At 44.4% G+C, this 18,237-nt stretch overlaps 1 protein-coding gene across 4 annotated transcripts in view; it reads right to left on the reverse strand.

Annotated features, from left to right (window-relative positions):
- PACSIN1 (protein kinase C and casein kinase substrate in neurons 1) overlaps positions 1–18,237 on the reverse strand; it is a 78,969-nt gene that overhangs the window by 41,870 nt on the left and 18,862 nt on the right. The window contains exon 1 of one of the 4 annotated variants that reach the window (XM_081915597.1): positions 14,336–14,834. The exons of 1 other annotated variant lie outside the window; for it this stretch is intronic. The gene's annotated coding sequence lies outside the window, so the exon portion shown is untranslated. Of the gene's footprint in view, positions 1–14,335; positions 14,835–18,237 lie in introns of those variants that run through there. 2 more of the 4 variants (XM_081915596.1, XM_081915599.1) reach the window with 2 other exon arrangements.

Here is an 18,237-nt window from a genome sequence, read left to right on the forward strand (position 1 = left end):
CACTGTACTGTTAGGGGAACTTTCCAGTGCTGCTTAACTGTACTAGGAAATATGAAATTGTCTCACTCAAGCTGGAGAACAGAAAATTAAAGAGAGGCCTGATAGCTGTCTTCAAATATCAGAAGGACTGTCATGCAGAAGATGGACTGGACTTGTTCTCCATTGCTTCAGAGGGCAGGGCTTGGGTGGAAGCAGAGAAATGTCCTTTTGGTAAAACCTGCAGAACAGGCAACCTCAGGATGAGTTGAGCTCTCCTTCACTGGAGACATTTAAGCAGAAGCTGGGTCAGGCAAACTGTGCATCCTGCATGACAAATCCTACACTGAGTAAGGGGTTTGATAACCTCCCAAGCCCCTATGAAATATCCATTTTCTACGCTTCCAACTGAGTGTGGGAAGTCAGATGCTTTTACTTCTGGGACACCTTCACACATACCACGGAAAGTGAGCCTTGAGGACTGCACAGCTCATACTAGTCTTGCCCCTGTTACTTGAGGTGAGACACAGACAGAGGCAGAGTTAGCTGCTCTGGCACGCGGGGTGGGGCAAGCGCCCCAAGTGGGCTGGGTGAGCATCCCACGGGGGTGGGACAGCAAACATGGGGGTGCCGCTGCCCACAGCGAGCATCCCACGATGGCGGCGCGGCGAGCGTCCTAGGGGGGCACCACGGTGACGTCACCCCCCCCCCAGGGATGACACCCAGGGCAAACCGCACCCCTCTTCCTCCGCCAGTGGGCACAGACCAGCACGGAATGAAGCTCCTGCTCTTGCACGTGGATCATATGGATTGGGAAGCTCTGGAATAATACTTCTAATCCTTGAAATCAGAATGACTTGCCCCAAGGCATCAACACCCCTCAAATAATATGCAGGTAACTAGCAAGAACTGGTGGGAAAATGATTATCCACTTATCACCCAGGAGGTGAGCCAAGCTTGGGGGAACCGTGTTTGAAGCAACAGACTCTAGAGAGGTAAGTGACAGTAAGGGTCTACATTTTCTATGTGGAATGAGGCGGCGGGCACCTTGCTTTTATAATTGAATGCGGCACACACAGGTAGATGTGCTGGGGAGGAACCACAGCTAATTATACGGCACACACTTTGAATGCAGGTCCCAGGTTCAGTCCCAGACACCTTCAGATAAAAAGGAAACAGAAAGCAAGTGATGTGAAAGACCCTGGACAGCCACTGTCATCCTGGGCAGATAACACTGGGTTAAATAGTCTTTGACAGGCAGCTTCCTAATACATGCGGCTGTCTTTAGAATGCATCTACTTTGCCAGGTTTGGCATTCCTGAGTCACAAAGGCACTGTAGGCTATGCGAGGAGCTTGCACATGTACCTAAGAGAAGGCACAATTTAGAGGAGTCTAGTTAACATACTGCGTAGGATGGCCTCAAAGTGCCTTTTAGAGGAGAGTAAATTTATGTGGGGTGGGGGTGGGGATTCTTAGAACTGAGGGGGAAAGTGCCTGCTCCACTGCTGCTTCTCCTTTAGTTCTAATAATTTAAAATCAAGCCAGTATTACCTTCCTGCCAATAGGTACGGCTATGCCTCATATAATCCCCCCCCCCCTGAAATATGTTCTGACTGGAGAACCTTTGTGTTGTCTATGCTGCACATACTGTGACTCACCCATTCCAGGGGTGTCAGAGTCTGCGAGAGATGCAGAGGAGAGGTGCTCTGCAAGAGGGAAGAAGGGTAGGGGAGATCTCTGGCACTTAAGTCAAATCAGATCCCTGCTCAAGATCCCTAAGGCCAAATCCCAAAGTGTTCAGTGGGAGATGTCCTTTCTGGCATAATGTGACATTGTCTTTGCTCACCAAGGCTCTGTTCTCAAATCAGCAGAATTCAACTGCTGTTAACCTTCTAGCCGACTTGGGGCTTTGCTAAGGGCAAAGAGCAGGTTATTAAGTTAAGGCAGAGCTTTAAAAAATGTTAAGGGACTCGCTTCTTGATTGGTTTAAGAAAATGAACAGTCTGAACCCACTTAGCTGTCTGGAAGGCAAGTATATATTCCCAGGAAAAGGATATGTATGTTGTTGTATGACTAAAGTAAAGGGTGGGGAACCTGTGGCCCTCCAGAGGTTGTTGGACTATAATTCTGTCACCCCTGGACAGTAGCCATGCTGACCGGGGCTGAGGCCTCCAGGTTCACCACCCCTGGGTTAAATTGTAATGGGCTAGATGAGGGCAAACAAACTGAGGCTCAATCCAGAGAAGACAGATAAACTCAGAGACATATTCCGGAATGGGGATTCAACGTGTTTGGGATGGGTTGTACTTGCTTTGAAAAGTCAGGTCCATAGTTTCACCCTTACACCTAGATGACCAGGTGACAGCAGTGGTGAAGAGTACCTTTGCCCAGCTTAGGCTAGTGTATCAGCTTTGTGGTGCAGTTGCAATAGGGATTCTTAAGGATCCCCCCATTCCAATACAAACAGACCAGATCTGTACCCCCCAGACTGATGCGCAGATTGGGATTATTTATTATTATTTGATTATTAAATTTATATACCATCCTTCATTCAAAGATCATAGGGTGGTTTACAGTTTAAAAACAAAAATATGTAACATAACAACAAACTAACAAACAAAACATATCCCCCAGGCACATTTAAAAGTCTGTAGATTGTTTAATCAGCACAGGCCTGGGTAAAGAGGAATGTATATGCCTGGCTTCACTCATTTACTATGTTGACATTGCCTTGGAACGTAGTTACTCTTTGGATTTTGCATTTCTCCAGATGTAGGATAAAATGCATCTAAAAATACATACCTTGAGCAAAAATATCTATGTAAAAATGGATTTTCATGCAGATGTTAAGAAAATGGGAAGTATAACCTGCAGACAGGATAGAATGGAGTTATGAATGAACACATGTGAAACTGGTATAGACTAGATATCTGATGATCAATTCCTAGCTGCAAATAGGCCTATTTCTATTCCATTAAGATAGTCTGGTCCAGCACTCAGTTTCACTTACTCTTTTGAGAGGGGTGGAATATATGCATGGCTGGGAGCAAAAGTCAATTGAGTAGATAGAGTATGGCAGGGAAACTTCTTTTCTGCAAGCTGACTAGTGCTCCTTGAATGGATCATGGCACTGAACAAGAAAAATAAGAATAGCCACTGAGTTGCTTCCATGTTTTGATGAAAGAGAGACTAAGGGTAGTATTATTCCAAGTAGACCCGTTGAAATTAATGAATATTACTAAGATAGGTCCATTAATTTCAATGGGTCTATCCTTCCCCTCTTGGAGGAGAGCATTTGGTCTGCCTCAAGTTTATTGTCATCAATAGCAAAGGCCACCAAATAACAAGGATTTAATATGCCTGAAAGTCAAACTGTATTTCACAGCTGAGTCTCAGGTTTTATGCTGCCGCCGCCCCACCCCCACCTCCCGGCGAAACATAAAACATACGTTGTCAGATGTAGAAGTAACCTGTGAGATCCCATAGAATTCTTTCAGATATGTTTTGTCTGTGGTCACAGTGTGGAATTGGAATAGCCTCATGTCACTAGTGTCTTATTTCAGTTTCTAGTGCCTGGTAAGTGATATGACTGCAGCATCCTGTGACAGCTACAGAAGCAGCTACTGAATTCAGCTGAGAGGTCTGTTCTCTGAAATCAGTGGGACTCAACAGCTACCATTAACCTTTTAGCAGTCTTGGGGCTTTACTAAGGGCAAAGGGCAGGTTGTGCTACAGCAGCAGCAGAAGGAAGTCAAGGGACTGGAGCTCCTCGATTTAAGGGGCACAGCAAGAGCAGCAAAAGGAACAGTCTGGATCCACATGGCTGGCTAGAGGGAAGGGACCTATTCTAAGGAAGGTGCTTATTCCCCTCTGAGCATGCTCCTAGCTCCTGCATTAGTAGTACAAGAGAAACACAGGTCCAATTCCATCCTAAAGGGAATGAGACCACTCATGTTCAACAGATATGTAGCAATTAAAAAGCAATTTTAAAGAAGCTAAAGCAAATATATGTCTTGAGAATGGTTAAATGTGTGGGAGAGGTGGGTATGGCAGTTGCAAAACAAGTTACAGAAAACTAGACTATAACATAGTTCCTTCACATTAAACTTTTCCAGCACAATTCTACGTTTTACCCAGAAATATGTCCCACTGAATTCGGTGGGCACTTAGTGAGCATGGGATTGCAGCCCTAAATCTTAATGCTGTTTCCTACTGCTAAATTCTCATTAACATAGCAAGATATGCCTTGTTTGCTGATGAATTAATTGCCTCCGTGCTATCTCCTATGGCCAATCATTGCATGGATTTTCATTTACTCCCTGCTTTAAACTTTTTGGAAATTTCTAATGACCTCTGAGAATGACTTATCTCTGTTGTCTTATCTCTGGTTCTGTTATTATACATTTGCTTATTTTCCCTCTTCTCTCTCCTTTTAGGGTGTTAGGCATTATTTTGAAAGGTAAATCGCCTTGATTACTTCATCAGAAAGTATATCCCCTTGATTTAAGTGATTAGATATTTGGTCAGAATACTGAAAGCAGAAATAGCTGGGTCCATCTTCCACCTAAGAAAATTAGATTGATGGGAGAGGAGAGCCCTGCTCAGAGATTCTAAATCCCTCAAGCAATGAGGATGAGCTGGAGGGATAACTTCTGCTGCAGGCAGCCTTTTCTGGTTCTGTAGGCTCCCTGAACAATTTAGAGCTCTGATCTTCCAGGGTTCTAAATCCTGTGGGAAGCCTATATGAGCAGAGCAGGCTCCCTGGCTTAGAAGTTACCTCTCCAATGGAGATGGCAACAAAGTGGGAGGCAAAACTGGTCCCTGCTACCCCTTACTGGGTGAGGGATTAAGAATAACTGCATAAGGTCAGTGTTCACACATCATCTAAAATCCACAGCTTTATATATGTGTGATTCCTATCACTATGCATATAGGCATATGTGGGAGGAAGCCTACGATTTCTTGTCATTTTCTGTAACAGGCTTACCAATATCACACCTCTAAGTAGCAAAGTACTGATCGGTGTGTTATAGGAAATCTGCAGATGACTGGCTCCATGGCAGGAGAGGAGGATTCTGGCAGGGTAAATATACATATGAACATTTTCAGTGTGTTGTTGAAGAAGCAGGATTATGTAACAGAAAGCACACACGCAAAAATCCCCAAGTTATTCACAGGAACAAGCAAATATTGGTGGCTCTCTAAATATTTGCCATTAAAAAATAAAGCAGCAATATAAATTAACTAATTTGCCTCCCATGGATATGTGAAGAGGCCCCTACTGATTTGTCCCGAATTTCAGCTGCAAAAAATAAATAAATGATCGAACATTTCAAAATCTCAACAATCCTTTGAAATGATTTCCATTTTATGTAGAAAATGATGCTGAGAGACCTTGCCAAAGATTTCTGGTCTCGTACCCACTAGCTGCATTAAATAGAAACGTTGGTAGTATAATCAAAGATGGATGAGTGACTCTCCAGATTTTGTTGGACTCCAACTCTGGACCAGGAATGATGGGGTTTATAGTCCAACATCTGGAGGTCCACAGGTTCCTCAACCTTGCCACAGAAAATTAAGCACAACCCTTAGTGCTAAGTTACTATTGTGCATGTGTGTTCCATACAACTTGGGTGTCCTGGACAGGCTATGTCCCACCCCAACAGCAGGGTAGCATCTAGCGTGTTGCTGCTATCCTGCAGCAACAACAATTGCCAAGCAGTCATTTTCTTATTTCTTCAGGCCCTGGTAAAAAAACACTTGTCAAAACTGGGCCTGAGAATGCAGCTCCTAAGACCACATGCCAATGAATTAAACCCAATGAAGTAAATCCAACACAGAGATGGGATTTCGTTTTAGGCCTGCTAGAAATTGTGTAGTCAGGTTCTTATCCTGGAGGTGGTGCAAGAGTTATCACTGGTACTGGGCAAATGATATGAGGCTGAAGAATAAATGATGGCCTACATTTGTTTTATACTGACTCTTTGCGTACCCAACCTTCAATCTCTATTTTAATTCTATATAAAATTAGGGTATTTTTCTTCCCTGACTGTCTTGATTGGAAGCACTTTAAGACAGATTCTTATTAGTAACATGAATATTGTATGGCACACCAGGACCTCTAGGGGCTCATTTTGACACAAATAACTCTTGTTGATTAGCTGTATTTTGTTAACTGCTCAGGCTAAAACACAAGAATATTTCCAGCAGCCAAATGCTTTTAGAATGCTGCTAGGGTTTTTTTGTTTCTTCCTTGTGAAACACAGCTTCTTACACTTAAAAGATAACCTTTTATGTCTCTAAACATGAATTTCAACCTGTTTAAAGACAGCCTGTCAGAAATCCACAGGTATATTTATTACAAAAAAAGCTGCTTTCCAAAGAAAGCTTAGCTTTCAGCACATACACACAGAGTATACACCCCCCACAGACCCATATTGTTCTCTCTCTAGTAAACACAGAAATTAAAAGCTATTCCGATTGAAACCTTCTATTTGGAGGGTGCAATATTACTTTCATTTCTTCTTAAACTACTGCTAAACATACGGATTTGCACAGAATTTCTAGAGATTACAAACTGCCATCTTGTTCCTATTTTGTATCAGTTTGTCTCTCATAAGTAGCGTTGAAGCAGTTACAGTTGGTGACGGGGCTTTTGGGAAGATCTGAGCCAAATTATGTTTCTCTAATTGCTAGGGACATCTGATTTGTAGGGGGAAAAAACTATCACAGAGGCAATGTTCAGATAAGGTGGATAAGCTCCTTTGTTCTCTCTCTGTGTTGCTAGCTTTTAATTGCAAAAAAGATGATTAATTCCTGTCTGATTTTAACGGAAGTCCTTAGAAAAAATATAGTATAATATAGAAAAATGATCCCATAAACCACTATACTTGTACAATTTAATGGAGAACAATTCAAGCCTCTATAGAGGCTTTATACTGTTATGAGTTTGTGGGGAGGAAGTAGATTACGTGCAATATCCTTTTACCCCTGGATCCAGCAAGTCTTAAAAAAATAACCCAGGCTAGCTTCCTATGCTGAGGTGATTGCCTGGGTGATGGGCCATTAAGAGAACAAAGGAAAGGGGGCTCTGTGCGAGATGGCATACTAACAAGGCCTGAGTTGAGGGCTGAAAGTGGTGTTATGAAGAGGTAAAGCAGCAAGCTGGAGAGTCAGAGCAAAGTTTGATTTCTGTTTGAATCCAAGGCTGTGGCTATGGAAGAAACAAGACCCCTTTGTGGTGTTAATGCTGTGAACCTCTCCATCGTAGGCTCAGGTTGTATATATGTGTAAATAAACCATATATCATAAAGACACCACTGTGTCCGCTGTGCCTCATTTCCAAAAGGAAGTGTAAACCTTGACGAAGTGACTTGAAACCCTGGAATCTTGCACCACTAGGAGTTTGGAGTGGCATGCAACAATACTTCCTCTCAGTCCTTTTTTCTTCATCTGGGGGTACTCAAGGGTACGCAGTACCAGCACCTTTTCCCCAAGAAGAAAAGCAGTAGTTAAAACTGTGGCACTTACTATAACAACTTCATGGTGAGTGCTGGCACTCATACCTTGATCTCCCTCCAAGGTCTGACTTCTGCTTGCCTTGCAGTTCTGTCTGCCTGGGGAACTAAGGAGGTCTGACACCCCCTTCCTCAGACCATCAGTCCTAAATTCCTTCCACAATTTTTTTTTACACATATATACAACCTGAGCATGGGATGGAATGGCTCATAGCATTAACAGACATTGCTCCCTCACTTGCTTTCTAGGGGGGCGTTCCCAAAGCCTTGGATTCAGCACAGAGCAAATTCAGCCTCTTGTGTCTTTCAGACAAGAGTAAATGAAGACTAGCTCTTGGGCTACTGTTTTCCTACCTACAAGATGATGTGGCTCCCAGCCAGGATGTGGGGGGAGGGACTTATCCCCTCCTGAAATGGTTTCACGTCTGCACTTGACCAACTCTTCAGAATGGATGCCTAACAGACTTGAGCAGGCTCATTGCCTTAACAAAGAGGCTGGTTTAGTAAGTTCAGCACCCACATCTTACAGATACAAAATCACACACTTGTTTGGGACCCAACAATATAATCCAAACCAATCCCCCAACCCCAGTGCCTAACATTGCCACTTTTATTTTCAAGCGAAAGCAACCATGTGTGGCCCTGGTCCAGCACTGCACTCCTGATCTGGAATCAGGACATGCACTTGTTCTCTGCCCCAAATCACCACCAGAATCGGTGCTATGTACTCTAAGTGCAGCAAATAGTAGGGGGGTCATCAGCAGAAAAACGAAGCTGCTTTTTCTTCAAATTAAAAGTGGCATGATTAAGCACACCTTTAAAAAAAGGAAAGAAAGAGAAGTGAGATTAAAATAAAGTGTGGTTTGCCCCAGTTTCTACCTAGAAGAGAGGAACAGGCTGTGGTTTGCTACCACCTGGAGAACCCTCAAAATAAAATAATAATGATGATATTTATTTATTTATTTATTTATACCCCGCCCATCAGGCTGGGTTTCCCCAGCCACTCTGGGCAGTTTTCAACAGAACATTGAATACAGAATAAAACTTCAAACATTAAAAACTATCTTCAGATTTCTTCTAAAAGTTGGATAGTTGTTTATTTCCTTGACATCAGATGGGAGAGTGTTCCACAGGGCAGGTGCTACTACTGAGTAGGCCCTCTGCCTGGTTCCCATTAAAAATGTGTTTTAAATATGGAGCTGGCTTCAGGATCCTCCCTACGTGTTTATTTATTATGGCATTTTTTTATCCCACTAACACTCCAAGGACCTCAGGATGGTATGCATTGTGTTCCTATTCTTTCGTCCTCACCACAATCCTAAAATGTACCGGTAGCTTAGGCTGAGAGATTGCAACTGGCCCAAGATCAACTAGGTTTGCATCTTGTCTGAACAGGGATCTGAACCTTTCTCTTCCTGGTTCAAGCCTCTATCTTTGACACCACACTGGCTCTCTGAGCATTTATAAAACCTGCTGCCATACCAAAGTAGTCCCGTTTTTTACAACCATCTTTAAAAGGGAAATAAATGGTTGCAGCTTAAGGCTGCAACTCAACATATATTATAAACTGGGGAGGGGCAAGGCCCTGCCAAACCTCTAGATTCAGCAAAGGTTTAGAATTTGAGCAAACTCACAAATTCATGAATTTCGCAAGCGCTGGAAATAACACCAGCTAGCTGCCTCATGAGGCCAGCCTTGTGATGGCTCACTGGGGGTGGGTCACTGAAGACCCTAAAGACTGCTAATGGCTTCATCTGTTTGATAAATGTTAGCCAGCTGCAAACCATAAGACTCTTTGCCCAGCATGGAGGGGGAGGCTGCCAGGCTTACAGTGGGTGTTGCTATATGCAGAAGAGAGAGGAGTTGTTTCTGCAAGTGGTTCTGGGAAGGAGGAGGAGGAAGTGGACAGAAAGTCATATGAGGCTAAAGAGAAGTAGTCATGATGCAGGGGCACAGATAGCTTGGCTTCCTCTCTTTGCAGATCTGTGTTTGCTGCTCGTAGAAAAACAACAAAGGACTGCCTTGTGATGTGAATGCTGGGAACTCTCTCCATCTAAACACAGGTTGTAATCATGTGTAAATAAACCATATTTCATAAAGACACTGCAGTCTCCGCTGTGCCTAATTTCCAATGGAAACACAAACCCTGGGTAAGCAGCTGGAACCCCTGGAGTCTCACACCACTTTGAGATAGGGGTGGGATGTAACAATACGTTTACCTGGGAGTAAGTCTCACTGAAGTCAGTGCATAGCTTTGTTCCTCAAGTCTTGTTTAAAACATTATGCAATGGAAAGGAAATACCTTGTCGTCTGCTAAAGATTAATATAACTGATTGTGACCTGTTAGTTTGTTTTTAAACCCCATTAGAATTGCTATGCTATGCAAAGCTATAAAACAAGCAGGGGTGGGCCTTCTTTATATTTCCAAATTATATTTATATATAAAATAAAACTCCTGCACCAAGGTAGCTCAAGCCCTATGCCAAGAAAAGCCATATTCTGCAATCTCTAACAGTAATGCCTGCCAACCATATTTGCATACCGTATACATGCTTGCTTTGCAGAAGTCAATCAGCTTCGGCAGGTCATGAGGAAGGACAGAATGCTATGCAGGGCACTGAAGTCAGGTCTGCCTGTGGCTGAAAATGGCTACTAAGCCTCTTCAGTCTCTTGGGATGTCATCAGGCATTGCTCACAACCTTTCCAGATTTTTGTTTCATATTAGTAACAGGATGTTGAATTCTACACTTGCATAGAATTGCAGAGTTTTCACAGCTCTTGTTATATGTACATGGTTTTCCTTTTCCCCTTTTCCTTATTATCGTTATGAACTATTGTAGCAGCAAGTTGCCAGTTTTCAGTTCACCTCTGCTGTGAACTCACTAGGTTGCCTTAGGCCAGCCAATCTCTCTCTCTCTACAATATTGGAGGCAACAATAGTGACTTATTTTACAGGCTTGTTGTAAGGATTATAGCTAGATTTTGAAGCACTCTGAACTCTTGGAATATTAAATTTTATCATCTTTCTCATCAAATAAGGACCTAATACATTAGAACACCCTTATTAAGAAAGTCAATCCAGAGCAAGGATTGAGCAGCCTTCATATTAAAAAAGAGTATATAGAGATGTGTTATACTTTCTTGCAAATCTGACATCTAGAAAACAATGCCCTTGGATGCCATCAGCCAGCAATGGGAAGGTGTCCAGCTATCATAATTTTGTGTTTTCCTTTTGGTGCTTGGCAATGATAGATGTTAGTAGGAGAGAAAACATCAAAAATTTCAAAATGGGAAGAGGATAATCAACGACCCACACCCAACAACCTTACAATTTTGAGAGAAAATGATGGTTTGCCTTTTAAAAGGGGAACCTTTTATTCTTAGCATCTGTTATGAAAGGATTTAATGGAAGCATGGTGCAACACTTTCTGCCTTCCACTAAAACTCCCCCCACCCCCACGTTTCTCCTTCCTTCTAGGGTAGGGAATGGAGAATCAAATTCTGCTGAAATGCTCGAAAAGCCTTATTGCAAACAGTTGTGTTTTGCAGACTTCTTCTGAATACAGAATTTGATTCCTTTTTATGTTGCTTTCTTATTTAACAAAATACACCTAACAGGGAGGCTAGTTTTGCTGTCTAAACAAGTGCTATCCAGGCCCTCACAGCAGCTAGTGAACCATGGCACTCGGGCAGGGACTATGAGGGCTTCACAAGCAAGTGTAGTCATTGCATCCGTGTTCCAGGTGACTGCTTCCGTGATGGCAGGTCTTGTTTAGTGCATACAAAACCTCAGGCTGAAGCTTGCTCTAAAAACACTTCAGCCTTTAACTTATTGTCAAGCATCCTTTAAAATCAGAATGCCAAGGATGCACTGTGATCTTGCTGGAATCTGTACTTGCATATTATACTTGCTGCAGCACTTGGAAGCATGCCAATGCCAGGAAGCAGCTTTGCACATGCCTCGTGATAATGGTTGCCTCCATGCTTGCAATTTCTCTCTCTCCTTTGGAGATGAGAAGATATTATCTAAGAACCAGCAATCAAGAATCATCTTCAAATTTTCACAGCCTCTGTTTTCTGTCCTAGTCTCTAAATGTACATGATGCTCTACAGGATAAACTAGATGATATATCAGGTCCCTGCCTAGAGGAGCTTACAGTTATTCCAGAAACAAGGCAATGGAGATATTTAGGTATCTCTCGGCAAATGAAAGGAGACAGTGACATGACAAATTATTAGACAGAGCACTGAGACTGTCAACTTTATTCAAATATGGGACTTAGAGAAGAATGAATTTATAGGCTTTGTTTTGTAAAGAGGTCCTGAGGCTGCCACATGTGCCACTAAAATCCTATTGGCTTCAGTTCCAATTTGCACCTGTGCCACTTCTAGTCTTGTCTGTTTTATAAAGTCTTACAGACTGGATCAAAATGGGATAGCAGTTTGCCACAATAGGTTGTTGAGAAAATACATTGATAATATAAAAGGGGTTTGCTTGATAGGGTATGAAGGAGCATATAATTTGGATTTGATGCATAGGAGAGTCACAGAAGAACTGGATACTCTGTAGAATGCAAGCAAAGCTAGAGGCAAAAATCAGATGGTATTATGCTGAAAACTGGGTGTGTGGGATGTATTAAGGATAGTGAAGTACTTGGCTTCAATCATGGCTTCAGGAAATTGATGCAAGTTTTCGTAAAGGGGGGGAATTGAGTGACAGGCTTCTGTGATTGCAGTGAGTGACTAAAGGTAACTAAATCTAGGAGAACGCTACAAACCATCCAAGGGCCAATTCACATGACCATTTGGGCAAATGATGGCAATGGGATTATGCTGCCATATTGCCTCCCTGTCCATGGTGAACAGGTCATGCACCAATCCCACGAAGTACAGGCTCTCACTCTTAACATGCCTGCATGCAATAAAGAACCTCTGATCTTACGTGTTATTAGACTGGCAGACAGACCATAACCACAATGATTTTAAGTCATTTCTAGAAACCACTGCACCTGATGACTGAGTTACTCTGCCCAGCAAGAAGACATAAGGATAGACAGGATATATTTGCTCTCAGGTTACATATTTAGGACTATAAGCCCCACACCAAGCCCCACACCAACTATATCACCTTAGACCTTGTTTCTCCTCAGTCACAGAAGAGAGTTCCCACAGCACACCTACAGGAATGAGGCATAGCTCACCTGTTTACAATGATTAGTCTTCCTCCCTGCCCCCTATCAAGAACAATTCGTTCTGCTATGAGGAGGGGGTGATGGTGCATGGCTTAAATTGAGCAGGATGAAAATAGCTAAAAGAAATAATTCAGCATAAAGCAGATTGTAGGCATGTGTGCATCACATTGGTTCCTTTTTCCAGATCTAGCTTCTCTCTTCCTGGAATAATGAGGAATGTCCTTGCAGTATTGGAAATGGAAAGAATAATGTAATGGACCCTAAAAGATGGAAACCTTGGCCTACCCTGCTGCCATTGCCCATTAGCTTGGCCTGGAGACGACAAATAATAAAAAAAAGGCTGGCTATATTTGATCAGAGATCTGAAGGCATTCCAGATGGAGTTAGGGATCATGGTCCTTCCCTTTGCCCAAAATGTTTCCAGCATTCCTTCCTTGAAGAGGCCAAGAAATACCCTCCCCCTCTTTGAGAACCTTTGGCACCCCTGGAAGAGGCGGCAAATGAACCTGTCTTGCAATCTCATAATATTAATAATAATCACAGAATCACAGTGTTGGATGGGGTCCTGAGGGTCATCTAGTCCAACCCCCTGCAATGCAGGAATCTCATTAAAGCATCCAAGACAGATATAATATATAGATAAATCCCAGGCTAAACATACCCAACTCCCTCAACCATTCCCCATAAGGCTTGGTTTCCAGACCCCTGATCATCTTGGTCGCTCTCCTCTGCACACGTTCCAGCTTGTCAATATCCTTCTTAAACTGTGGCGCCCAGAAATGGACCCAGTACTCCAGGTGTGGTCTGACCAAGGCAGAATAGTGTGGGACTATTATTTCCCTTGACCTGGATATTATACGTTGATGCAACCTAGAACGACATTAGCTTTTTTTGCTGCTGCATCACACAGAAGTGTTGTTGTCGTTCAAGGAGCAGTGCAATTCTTCCTTAAATGAAAATGGTGCAGACAGTCTAAGTCTGAAAGGTCAGTACAACTGCAGAATGTGCTCATCATTGCCATGGCTGGAAAGTACCCAGTGGGATCATCTAGTTCACCCCTGTGTCCAGAGGCAGGCTGCCCTGCAGCAAGGTACATCAATCAAGGTGGGGACCCAGCCACATGTCAGTTCAGTTAAGAGTCCTTTGCTCATCCTGGTATCATTTCCAGCCACCCGCCCACCAGGTGCTTGCGGAACTGCCAGCTGCTTTGCCCCACCATTCAGCCCCAACGCAGGCTCTTGTCACAGTAGCGCACTTCTCCTTCCCACTGCTTGTAGTGCAACCCACATCTTGTCAGGTGCAACCCCAATAGGAAAAAATAAGAAAAAAGGGAAGTAGAGGAGAGATCCAGAGATGCACGGGACAAGCTTCTACCGAGGCGCAACTAAAGAGATGAAGCCCAGGGACTGCCCCTTCCAGCCCCCTGCCCCTCCGGAAAGGTTCTTCGGTGGGGCTGTGTGCCCACCCCATGCCTCTTTTGCAGAAACTGATGGACCTTTGCTTCAAATCCCACCGTCCCCGCTTCGATGCTGCAGGGCTGGCGGGTGGGAGGCGGAGGAGGAAAAGAAATGGGGGGTGCAAAATATGAACCCCGATAATTATTCCCCCCCACACGAACACACACCCCGACATAAGAGACGAAGGCTTACCTGCGCAGTTCCGGCCGCTGCTTAGCGCGGGAGGCTTAGCAGACTGTCCGGGAAGGCTCCCTTGCAAGACCCCTCGAGAAAGGCTGAGGAGCCACAGCGGTGTGTGTGTGTGTGTGTTACTGTGTGTGTGTGTGTGTGCGCGCGCGCGCGTGCAGGAGGGCGGGGGAGGAAAGGGAGTTCAAATTCCTCTCCCACCTGAACCGCGGCGAGCGCGCGAGGTTTGCTTCCTCTGGCGAAGCTCCGACTCCAGCAGCAGCTTCGCGACGACTGCGGGCAAATCGCTCCCCCTCCTCGACCGGCCGCCCACCTCCTTCTGCTGGTTTCTATGGCAACTGGGTAATGCTCAGCGCATCCTGCCTGCCAGCGCCGACTCTTCCCCACCAACACACACACTCTCTCTCCAGCCGCTCTCCCTCCCACCACCCGGGTTGCGCGCGCGCAGACAAAACTGCACGCACACACATACAAACATATATGTCCAGGCGCAGTGCGCGCGGGCTCTCGCCTCGGCGGAATGTTCCTCCCGCGCGCAGGTGGCAGTAGAACGCCTTAAACCCGCCTCCCGCACCTGCTTCTTCTCACCGCCCCCCCCCCCGCTCGCAACGCCGGGTTCTGCTGACACACGCAAGCGCGCGTGACTACAGGCAAGCGTGCGACACGTGTGGTGCTCCCTCAAGTGATACATGTAAGGACACACGAGCTTGCTCGCCAGGGACTATCTGTGCGCAGCAGGCCGGAAGACGGTACATATCGCGAGGCCTTCCCGAGGAGACGTCTCCTGGAGAAGCTGAGGTCTGTGCATGCTCCAGCCATTCTGCTGTCCCTCAGGGCAGGACTTTGGGATGGAAGACCTACTTAGGAAGACTGTCCCACCACGCAGCAGAATGAACAGAGGGCCCTCAGGTGCCACAGGGCTGCCTCACGTTAAGAAAAACGTAAGAAAAGCCCTGCTGGATCCAGCGAAACGGCCCATCTCTTCCAATGACCTGTCTTCTCCTCAACAGGATTCTCCCCCTTTGGGGTTCCCAGCAAATGGTATCAATAGGCAAACTGCCTGAAGGCATAGACATTTATGGCCAAGTATACCTAAGGATCCTGGGAACTGGTGTTTCTCGCTCTCAAAGCCCCTCAGAGCCACCCCAATTGGTGGCCGTTGCTGCACCTTGTGGGAGGAGCGAGTTGCATAGTTTAACTTCACTTCTGAAGTGAAGTAATACAAATGACCATTGAAAGAACACCCTTCCCCCATAAGACAATGAAGGCCAAGCTAAAATTACCTAACTGCACTAATGCATCACAGACTCCTTGGTAAGGATGATAGATGAAGTCATCTAAAGTGGAACCCTAACATTGGAGAGATGACCACCCATGCATTTTCATGGACTACCCTAACAACATGGTCTCCCTAGCCTACAAAGTCTTTGGGTTTGCTTGTGCAATTAGGTAACTTTACAAGATAGAGTATACCATTCTTGTAGACCACTGTAGAAGCAGCATCTATTTAGGGAGCCTATTTCTGGGATGTTTTATATGTTACTTTTTCTGCTCTAAGAGTATCAGCAGCTCTTATAAGATCTTCCTGCAGGAATCCAGGCTCAAGTGGGATGTGCGCTTGTCATTTGGACTGGAGGACTGACTTGCAGTAGACTTGGAAGTAGAGTCACAGTTGGATCCCCCTACCTGCCCTAGGTAAAGTGCCTCTTAAAAAGTGCTCCCCGAAGCAAGACAAAGATGAAGCAATCTACCAGGTGCACCTACTGCAGCCTCATCACAGCAGCAATGTCAGTTCACTGACATTCGTCTACGCTAACCAATTAAACAAACAACAACTCCTAGAGGGAGGGAAGTTTTTGCATGTGTGAGAAGATGTGACAGTAACTGCTGTCCCTGGAGGACTAGAGTGATTTTAAAGGGGTGCGGTAATAGGCTGAAGAAAATTTCCGCTCTGTATTGCAAGTTCTGGTAGCTGGTAACCAGATGGCCCCTAAATACCCAATTTTTAGTGATTTGCAGTATTTTGCTCCTTTAAAAAAGTACCTTTCTTCCTCTAGCCAGTATGCCATCCATTGCTGTTATGGGTACTTTGTGGAATAGGTGAGCACCCTACCTGAATAGTGCTTGTGCCACTAGTGGTGTGTGATACAACTCCTCTGCCTCAAATTTTTGGGTCTTTTAAAAAAGAAGCATTAGAGGCTGTGTGCCCCTCAGCTGTACAAATCATGTGCATGAGTGCTCAATCCAGTCATTTTAAAAAAGCAACAAGCTCGAGTAAAGCCATCTATCCAGCTCTCTCCGTGGTGCCCTGCAATTTTGTCAACTGTTGGTACTTGAGTTACTGCTTTGTAACAAGTGAGCAAAGGCATTCTTCTTCCTGCATATAGCCAATGTTATGAAGTGCCTACCTGATTTAGTAGGCACTAGGCACTTCATAATATAGCAGGGGGACTAGTCAATTTTAATTTCCATGTCTAGGTGAAGAGAAAGTGGTTTGGTTTTTTTAAAAAAAAATAGAGGCAAAGAGCAGTACAGCTATCCTCTGAATGTATTCTGCCCTGGATTGTCTGTCTCTCCCCACTCTCTCCCCATAAGCTTCCATTATATGTAGATGGGATAAAATGCTAGAGAACTTGTGAGACTTGTACTAAAGCTAAAATGTGACTTGCTGTCTATGCGGGGAATGCCTGTACTTGTTAAAATCTGTTCAGTGACAAGTGGATTATACTCTCCACTCCACAGTGCAACCCAAGCTATTGTACAAAAAAAATCAAAGGCCTATGCTGAACTTGGATGAAACATTTCTCTGGAAATCTGCAATGTTTTTGTCTTATTTTGTACTTAGCTGTTTCTGCCTACTGTATCCCCCCACCCCTTCTGTCCTTGTTCCTTGTTCTCACTGCTTTCTTTCAAGTGTCTTGCCAAAGTCCACCGAATCAGCATCATAGCCAAGTGAATATCTATACCCGGCTTTCCCACAACCAAGCCTTCTCCACCACAGAAAATTTATCCCCTCCCATAAAAGGCCCAGTGCAGCAAACAGGAATTATTTAAGGAAAGTGGGGAGGGAATCTGCATGCAGTGCATAACTTTCCACAAAGCTCAGCATCTCTTTGCAACATTATGTAAGATAAGAAAGTTGCATTGGCCCAGTTTCCAAAATATGCCACTGGGACAGAGAGAAGCCACAAGGGCTAGTTCATACAACCTTTTTAACATGTAGGTCACAGCTTGAATGTTGGGCATGGTGTTCAGTCTTGTGAATGCTCCAGATATATGGCCATTGCTTATTTGAAAACCCTCCACAATGTGTCATAGGCTAGAAGTTAGTGATGAGCCACAATCTCAACACATAATGGAGACATGCAAGACCATTCACAATGCCAGACAGTGTCAAGAAATGTAATCTCCCGATGGGTAACATAGCTTTGACCCAAGTGATTTTTCTTAATGTTAAACAACATCTGAAGCAGAAAAAACAACTTGCACCCTTGAATTTAAAAAGCCCAGATCTTGTGTCCCCATTAATTTAGCTGTGTTGCACAAATGGGAAGACTAATCTGGAATGTCACGGCTGGGGTCTATGGGAGAATGGTGCTTTCCTTGAGGAAGCCAATGTCCTTAGTGGTGCTTCTGTACAACTAGATAATAAGAGATTAGAGGAAATCTAAAGCTACTAACAGGCACATCCTTAGAAGCTGTTAGAGCTGCCAACAGGCCAGTCCTTAGAAGCAGCTGCAGTAATGATTCCGTTTGCCTAAGGAGGGTTGTTCTGTTGTTCAGGAGAGCTAGGATCAAGTTGCTCTGAGAACGTAAACCAGGTCCCTTGTGGCTTTCTCCCTGTCTCAGGCAGCCTCTCATCTTTCTTCTAAAGAGCACATTTGACTTCCTAATGAAGCACAGTAGGG

The sequence above is a fragment of the Podarcis melisellensis genome (genome assembly GCF_964234715.1).
Source record: "Podarcis melisellensis genome assembly, chromosome: 6".
Taxonomy (NCBI): domain Eukaryota; kingdom Metazoa; phylum Chordata; class Lepidosauria; order Squamata; family Lacertidae; genus Podarcis; species Podarcis melisellensis.